Source organism: Xenia sp. Carnegie-2017, unplaced genomic scaffold (genome assembly GCF_021976095.1).
Source record: "Xenia sp. Carnegie-2017 unplaced genomic scaffold, XeniaSp_v1 HiC_scaffold_6, whole genome shotgun sequence".
Lineage (NCBI taxonomy): Eukaryota > Metazoa > Cnidaria > Anthozoa > Malacalcyonacea > Xeniidae > Xenia > Xenia sp. Carnegie-2017.
Genome location: NW_025813526.1, coordinates 17,383,484 through 17,392,838, shown reverse-complemented (window position 1 = coordinate 17,392,838; position 9,355 = coordinate 17,383,484).

Sequence of the window (9,355 nt, the reverse complement as noted above, 5' to 3'; positions counted from 1 at the left end):
ATTTATATAAAAACGAAAAATCCATAAAAGGAAATTGAAATTTATTAAACATAGCTGGGTTAAAAATTAAGATAGAATTGTCTTTGTACAAAGCGCATTTACCGGCGTTAATGTGGAAAAATTTACATCAAAAATGACGATATTATACGAATTAATGCTTTATATAGGTGTTGAGTAGCATAAGTTTGGTGGTTTAAATTGCCTTTGAAACGTGTAAGTGTTGTCCATGTACTCATGAAAGTCCGAAATACAGTCAAATCAAGTTATTGTTCTACTTCATTTCGTTTATTTGCCTTTGTAAATCTGTAATGATTGCCACAGTTGAGCAATACCAGATTCGAGCTAATGGCGTATTTGTTACGCTACCGCTTTCCAAAATCATTATCACAGGAAATATGCCTTCTGCAATATTTAGGAACCATTGAGTTTGTAAAGCATACAATTTGCATTAGATTTGCTGCGATGATTAGCATTTAAGTGATTGGAAAGCCTTGTGGGAGTAAATTTGAAAATACATTTACTTATCACTGGCGGCAAATTCTGATTTTTATTAATTTTGTTTGTCAAAGAAATACCTCTTCATTTTGACACCAAAAGATGCGTACAACATTTTATTCAAAAGGCAATAAGTAAATGACCTAACAAAGGTGCAAAAAACAAACGACTTTCCAATTGTATTCTGCGTTGTTTAACACCTAATTTAAATTCGAATTTTTTTAATACATCCTGTATACAAAACAATTGTATTCGTGCCATTGTACATTTAATCTTATAGAGTACACAATACGGGACATTAGGTTAACATATTCTTGAATAATAATTAGCATGAACATTGTATATAAAGGACAGATAATTTTAAACAGCTTTTAATCTTGGCTCTCTCTCCTTCTGCATGCGCTCGTTGCTTCTTTCCTCTTGTATAGTTCGCTGTTTTCATGGAGGACTGATTCTTGTCTTTAAGTATATTGTGTTGTCGGCATTCAGTTGTCTTCTTTCGCTGGTCTTTCATCATCTTATTCGATGGCATTAGGTAGTTTGCATCCATAAACGTGAGTTTTGAAGATGTTGATTCAACTCGCAGCGTATCTCGTTTTGTGTCTTTTACTGCTTTGATTCATGAGCTTTTGGACTGTCCTTCGCTCCTTTGTTGGTTTTCTGCATTTTGGGATGTTTCATGTTAGCTGAACTGTTTCGCATTATGTTGTCCTTACCTGTCTTGTTTTTTTTTAAAGGCTGATTTGTTTCGTTTGAGCTAAGCTGTTTAAATGTTCAGTCGTCTTGTTTCGTTGGATTTCCTCTGTTTTCTTTGCACCTATATTTGGTGGCATGGCGATTTAGTTTGTCCTGTTAATATTGTAGATTATATCTCTGCTATGTCAAACTGTTGCTAATTAATTTTACAGTTATTACTCCAAATGGCTTATTTGGTATGATTATTGTTTCATCCGCTGATTATTAGAACACATTTCTTTGATTAAGATTTCTTCATCTTTAGCTAGAGTGATTATTTGTCTTAAAGTGGCATTACTTCTCTTAAAGTTTCATTTGCCCTACATTTGTACACATATTAATGATTTGTACTTATGTTCAGTTGTTAGTTAACTTCATATAGTTTTAATTTACCAAAACCACAAACATCAGTTAATGAGAAACTTCTCCTTCTGAAAAATAAAACTAGTTTTAATGTGAGCATGTTCACTTAAGTTAACTTGTATGGTCAATTGTGTTATTTGCATGAAGAATTAAGCGTATAGTTTCTTCATGCGTGCAAACAATGCAATGGAAGCATATTGCACGCTTTGGTTTACGAACTAAGAGTCGCATCACTTTTTTTTTGATGCAAGCATTGAAGGAGATTAGTTTTTATTACCTCACATTACATTTTTTGAAGTTTCTGGAAAATTGCTTTCTTTCACGTGATATTCTACTTTATTAACTACGCAAAGCATTTAACCAAAAAAAAACAAAACAACCTGTTTCTCCACTTTTGAGAAACACAACAGACACAACTTGTGGCGTTTAACAAACAGTTGTCATTTTTACGCTTGAAGTTTTGCTCCCTCTTAATGCGTCGACTTCATTTCACGCCTCACTGACTCCCATTTGGCCGGGTGCAAAGAAAAGAATTTTCCATATAATAACAATGACCAATTATAATATCTTTTAACTATCTTAAAAAGATAGAGTTAAATTGCGAAAAGTTTTTCATTGGAAGTTGTTAGTAAATGATAAAATAGCTTTAAGAAAGAGTCGATTTCGAAATCTTAGGTAAAGACTAATCTGTGTTTTATGGCTGAAGTTCAATATCATAACATTGGTCTATTTTAAAATTGGAGGTTGGTATAATTGTAGTCAACGAGGAAAACCTAGAAAAGAGTCGATTTTGAAGTCTCAATAGTTGGATCCTTTGTGTTTGTAACTAAGGTTAAAGGAGAATTCCTTTATTCTTCGTAATCAAAATTTTCCTTAAGAAGATTAAGGGAAATATAAATTTTACGATACCTATTGTTTTTCAGATTCTTTCTTTGTAGCAAATTATTTCCTTTTTTTTGTATTTTCTATTTTATGATGACATAAACACTTAATTGCAAACATAATGAAAAAGATATTCGCTGTTTTCTTCAATCTTTAGCTTCCGAAATGTTCCCCTTTAAAACCACTTTAGCATTAACATTAATGTAAATGAAATATTAATAGAGTTCACATCATATGGTGAACATTATCTTACTTATTCATAATTTTGTTCAAATGGTAAGACCTAAAGAATTCTCATTCAACAAACGATTTCATCTCCATGAAGAACTGCTTCCCATTTAAAAACATTCCACTGATTCTGCATATTAAATATTGATTTTATTGTTAGAGCCTCTCATGACATTTATAGTCTAATCTATTGCCTTTTAGATCTTAGATCTTAGTCTTTTTTCCAACATATACAGTGTAAAACTGTGCACTTACTTTTCTTACTTTCATACACCCTAACTCTGCAAGTCTTTTTATTAATAAAACTTCAAAAGAACAACGTACATCATCCATAGAAATATTGCCTTTACAGCTGATGAATAAAGTAACGGAGAAAATTACTGACATGCTAAAATTCTTTGATAAAAGTCCAAAACAACAAAAAGGTATATCACAATTTCTAGTTTTTATTTTAATCAAAGACAATAACTTCATCATCAACAACCTCAGCTTTATGCCCACTACCATTTTACACAACATTTTCAAAACAAGAGATGGGGTACCAGTAATTCGTATATCTTCCATAACTTAACATCTTGCAAAGTATTTCTGCATATCAATATTTCTGTTTTACTTTTTTAATCATGGAATAATATTAGTGTAAACTTGCGTAGTTTATTTAGCATGTAGATGGTAGTGACATATAATGTGAAAGAAAAGTTGAATGACGTGAATAAAACGTCTTTTTGAGACATGCACATTAGATGGGTTGGACCAAAGCATGTTGTAAAAATTACTACCGACGTTCGAGGTAATGCTAAACATTATAAAACCGAAATTTTGGATTTTCAAGGATTGACTGTGCAATAATGCGTTCCATGAACTCTTTTGGAGATGTTTTGTAGTTGCACTGGTTTAAGTTTCAAATGTAATGTCAACTTATTTGGATCATTTTTCTTTTGATATAACATTTAATAGAACTTGTCATCACCATCTTTGTTGCAGCAAATATGCAAAAATGTCAAAGCGTAATATTTCCGGTTAGGACATCAGAACATCGTTAATGTCTTTTTTGAAACTATCAGATCGTTTCTTTATGCACGGCAATGTTTGATATCAGTTTAAGTCTCTGTGTTGTGGATGGTTTTGGACGAAATTCAAAATACCTTGATGCATCGATTGTAAAACAACTCCTAGAATTTCCTTTTTCAAAATCAACTGTTATAAACAAATGAGAATTTGGTATGTTTTTATTTGAAGAGACTTTTCCTTTCTTTCCCTGCATTCAAAAAAAACTTTAAAATGTAGGTAGAAAGTTTCGAGTTTGACCAAAAGAAATCGCTTACATAAAAAAATGTTACTTGTAATAGTATCAGGACGAGTGAACATCAAACATAGTTAGAGAGTAATAAATTCTGTGGATCTTATTTTCGCTTTGAAATCCATGCATCTCCTAAATCAGTTAAATATGACAAATCCTGCACGTCGAAGACTTATTTAAGGTTGTTTCTTTCGTATCAACTGTGTTATCTATAAATCTAAATTAGTAAAATAGAGACTTTGTCGTGGGGCCAAATCTGAAAATCGTTTTAAAATAGCAAATACCATCGTGAATGGAAAAAGTAAAAAGTTAATAGTTCTTAAAGGAACTATTTGAATTTTAACACAGAGGTCTCTAACCAATAGTTCTAAAAGAACTGTTATAAAACTAAACGACACGACGCATTTCGAATTGCATATCCTTTATCAAGAAACATTTCTACAAACATACAATTATCATACGACATAAGATGTCATTTCAAGCAACATTACCGTGGTTACACTTCAGCGGAAAATCCTATTTAACTTCATTTTAATCCATTAAAAAACTGTCTAAAACAATTATCTACTTAATGCTAAATCTCGTCTGACTTGCTTCTCCAAGTCATTATTTAATTCCTTGCTCAAGAATTATGTGAAAATTCTAAGGCAATCTCTTACTAACATTTTGGTTCAAATCTCAATGGCAACAATCACATTAAGTAACCGCGTTATACGTTGTTGTTGTTCGTACATCGCATGCGATGATGACCTTGACCAGTTAACTCAAGTACTAGAAGATTGGGTACGGTGAGTTGTGAGGAGGCTAATGAGCCCAATCTTGGCACGGAATGTTCTATAACACGAAGGGCAAACCAGAGATGCATCTGATGTTGAAGCACTGGCTGCTCTTGATTTCCACAGCTCACGTTTCTGTTTGGCATCCACAGTCCGCCTTTCTTCTGATGCTTGACAGCCCTTAACGATGAGATCGCGCCAGGTTGATCGGTTCCCTGCAAGTTTGTCCCATGTTGCGGTGTTGATGTTAAAGGACTTCAGGGAGGTCTTTAACGTGTTCTTGAACCGCTTCTTCTGGCCTTCGACTGATCTTTTGCCGTTGGAGAGCTCACCATATAGCAGTTGCTTAGGTATCCGCTCATCTGGCATGCGAGCAATGTGGCCCGCCCATCGGATCTGTGCTCTCATCAGCAAGGTGTAGATGGATGGCTGGTTGGATCGAGAGGACATCTGTGTCTGGCACCTTGTCTTGCCACTTGATTCTCAATATCCGACGGAGACAGGTTGTGTGGAAGTGATTCAGCTGTCTCGCATGCCTCTGGTAAACAGTCCAGGATTCACATGCAAAAAGGAGAGTTGGTAATACTATGGCAGAGTAGACCTTCAGTTTCGTTGCAGTGGTGATCCCTCTACGCTCCCAAACGTTTGTGCGCAACCTGCCAAATGCGGAGCTGGCTTTGGCGATCCGGTTGTTTACCTGCATCAATAGTCACGGCTCTGGAAAGAGTGCTCCCTAAATATGTGAATTTGTCAACTGTCTGCAGACGCTGTCCATTCACCGGCTCAGTTTGGTGTGTACGAGGAGAAGGCTGATGCATGACCTCTGTCTTCTTGGTACTGATGGTTAGACCAAAGTTGTCACAGGCTGCGGGAAATTTATTCATGCTGATCTGCAACTCCGATTCTGAAGACGCGTTGAGGGCGCAGTCATCAGCAAACAGGAAGTCACGAATAATGGTCTCCTTAACCTTGGTGATAGCTTGCAGTCTACGTAGGTTGAATACGCTCCCATCCATTCTATATTTGATGCTGATACCATCTACACCATCGTGATAAGCATCAGTTAACATGGCAGTGAAAACCATGCTGAACAATGTTGGAGCCAGTACGCAGCCCTGTTTGACACCATTTGTGACTGGGAAGGGTTCGTAGTATTCACCATCAGCTAGTACTCTGGCCAACATGCCATCGTGAAATTGACGAGCCATCAAGATGAATTTCTCTCGACAGCCAAACTCAATTAGCCAACACAAACCGTCATTGGTTTACCTCTCATTGCCAAAGCTATTGTCTTTTCTTTATGCAAATTTGTACTAAGTTTTCTAATTCCCCATTCTCCCAATGACCAAAATCATCTGTCACTAGGCAGTTGATAAATTGCATTTTTATCAATTTTAACAGTATCTCTCCACTTATTTTGTCTTTTCTTCTGTAATTAAAGTAATTATTAACTATATTACATTTGTGTTTATTGCTCTTATCACATAAGTACACTTTTTTGAATTGTTTTATGTTTTAGGAAAAGGTTGACCCTTGCTAGATGTTTGTTTCACCTACTTTTGCAAGTTTGTTTTTCTTGTTTGCAATTTTTTCAAACCATTTATTTTGTATTATAGCTGTGTTTCTCTCATTAAACTATTTATTGCCCAATACAACAAACCCAACAAAACCATCATAAACATTTAGTGCTGTTTGAGGTTTTTCTGTGAGTTCTTCTAACTTTGCGCAAAAATCAAAATGACCATCAAATAACCAATAATGATTTTTGTGGAATATTGTTGTGAAATATGCTTTATTATAAAATTATTTTATTAAAAATTTCACTTGCTGCAGCTGAAAGTATTCCTATTAATATCAACAGCGCATGTAAAGCGACTCCTCCTTTTGACTTTCTTTTCTATATTTCCTATTTCTTAACAACTTTATCATCAATAATCTCAGCTTTATTGCTTACCCGTTGTTGACGCAACTCTTTAAAACATGAGATCGGGTAGCAGTAATCAGTTATTCTATAAGATAAATCTTGCAATCTTAGAAATATAAGGCCATCAAAAATTCATTTGGAATCTAATGTTTTCTGCGGATTGTAACATGCATACATGAATAACTGATACCCTCCTCTAATCATCGATACTTCTTCAGCCCTGCTCCTTCCAAGTACAAAAACCCACTTTAGCATCTGCAAGATGTGCAAATATATCCCGAAGACATTCGTCGTCGAAGGTTTCACAGTGTATACTCTTATCACGTTCAAGTTAGTTAGAAATTGTTTTTAACGTTGTTTACAGTATTGTGTAAAACTAAACTAATTGAAGACAAACTATTAAAATGTAGTGGTTGCTTTAATTCCCATGAAGTCATGATGACAAACTTTCGTCTTTTGAAGAAACACCTGCTTTACTAATTGACTAATGTTTACAAATTTTCTGTTTAACATTTTCAAAGCATCAAATAACATACCTGGAAGCCTGTGTAGTTTATTTCGCAGGTACAATAGTTGGTAGCAACATTTAGTATAATGGACAAGTTAATTGATTTCAATAGGAAGTGATGCACATAAGACGGGTGTGAAAAAAAGTGTTAAAATTTACTACCAACTTTTTGGGTAAAACTATTCTTTATAAAATGAAAATGGCGAATTTTGAAGGAGTGAACATGGTACTGTTGTGTTCCTTAAACACGTTCATTTAGATCCGCCAATATTATTCCACATAAAAACTGGTCGTGTATTCCACATCGTACAACATCACGGAAACATTTCAGTTCTAATGATGAAATCTCCATAATAGTTCTAAATTTTATTGTCACTAAGATGGCAGGAGCGAATTTTATTGCTTGGATATGTTTTGTAGTTGTATAGATTTAAGTTCAATTGTGATTTGAATTTATTTCAGCCATTTTTCTCCTGCATTAGCATTTCATAAAATGCGTCTTAACCATCTGATGTAGCAAACATGGCAGCATGTTAACATGTAATTTTTCATGTTGTGGCAAAAGAACATCCTCAATGTGCCTCTTGAAACCATCTTAAGGCTTTATTTTGGAAATGATGTACACTCTTTCTTGGCATTACAAATATTGATGGATTGTAAATTTTCATTTAGCAGACGTTGACACCTGAGGAGTAGTCTGCCAAAATGCATCGTGTCGTTTAATTTAGAACTATTAGGTTAGTGTTCTTTACTTAAAACAGTTATTTAAAGAACTATCAACTTATTATATTACTTCTACCATTCACTATGGTATTTGCCATCTTTAGAACTATTTTCATATTTGTCACCACGACAAAGTCTCTATTTTAATATTTAAGTGCTACACTTGTTAAAAACTCCGCTCATCTTGGAGAAATAATGAAGCACGCAACACTGTAAATATTTAGGCTATGTGGACTGCCATGGCGTCTTAGTTAGAATGCACCATTAAAACAGTCATTTTTCTCACAACTCTCTGAAATTTCTCACACCTCGTATAGAGGGTGATAATTCAACAAAGCTATGAAATACAATTGGCTGAGAAACAAGTCTGACCTTCGAGTAGAATGAGAACTTAAATTTATCCCTTTTTCATCTAAACATAGCAAACTCTCTTTGCTAATCATTCAATTGATCGAGTACATGATTTCATGGTTACATTAATGTTTTTGCCCACTTGTTCATGTTTCTTACGCCTCGTTTGAAGTAAGATTTCAAAGCATGCATCGATTTAATCGTTTTTTATTGTAATTTTATTACAATTAATGAAGAAGTAGGCTTCTTCAGTATTGTGGACAAGTTTATAGTAAAATGGAATAAATTTAGAAAATTAAAATGATTTCGACAACAGAAGCTGGAATAGCTGGAATATGATCTACCCATGTATTCTTCCTGCACGAAGTTTTTCTTCATTTGCCACTTTTTTATATGAAATATTATCAATATCATGTTACATCATGCCCAGTCGGTGCCAAAGTCTGCGTAATCTTTTAAAGGAGGTTATATCTTGAGCATTTAGGGTCATCACAAATGTAGTATTAACCGCAAAGTTTTCATTATACAGTTCTTCCCAGACTTGTCGGGCTAATTGGGATTTTCCCCTGCCTGGATTACCAGTAATATAGAAGTACGTTAGCTAATTATTATAATCATTGAGCAAGCTTTTCTTATATTGCACGATTTCTATGACGGTGATATTAAATCACTGGCATTAGTATTTTGCCTTTCAACCTCCCAAAAGTTTTTCTACATTTTTTTTATATGTGACTGGTTGATGAAGAATGTCATTTCTGAAAGTTGCCCAAACATTATAATTGTTTACGATTTGGGTTTCATTGCTTAATTTAGATGTATTAAATTGTTTTCGCTTAAATTGTGGAAATATTATAAATATTCCGACAAGGATTTTTCGTTTGAATAGATCTATTTGTTTTTATGGCATTATTAAGTCACCAAAATTCTCTAGGGTTAATGCCAGGAAAACATCAATTATGCAACAATTAATTATGAAACTGTCTTTTGTTTTTTTGTTGTTCCTTTATATTCTCTATTTTTGCTAACACAAGTTGCATAACTATTTTTTTCAGGTATGCCATGTGTAAGCT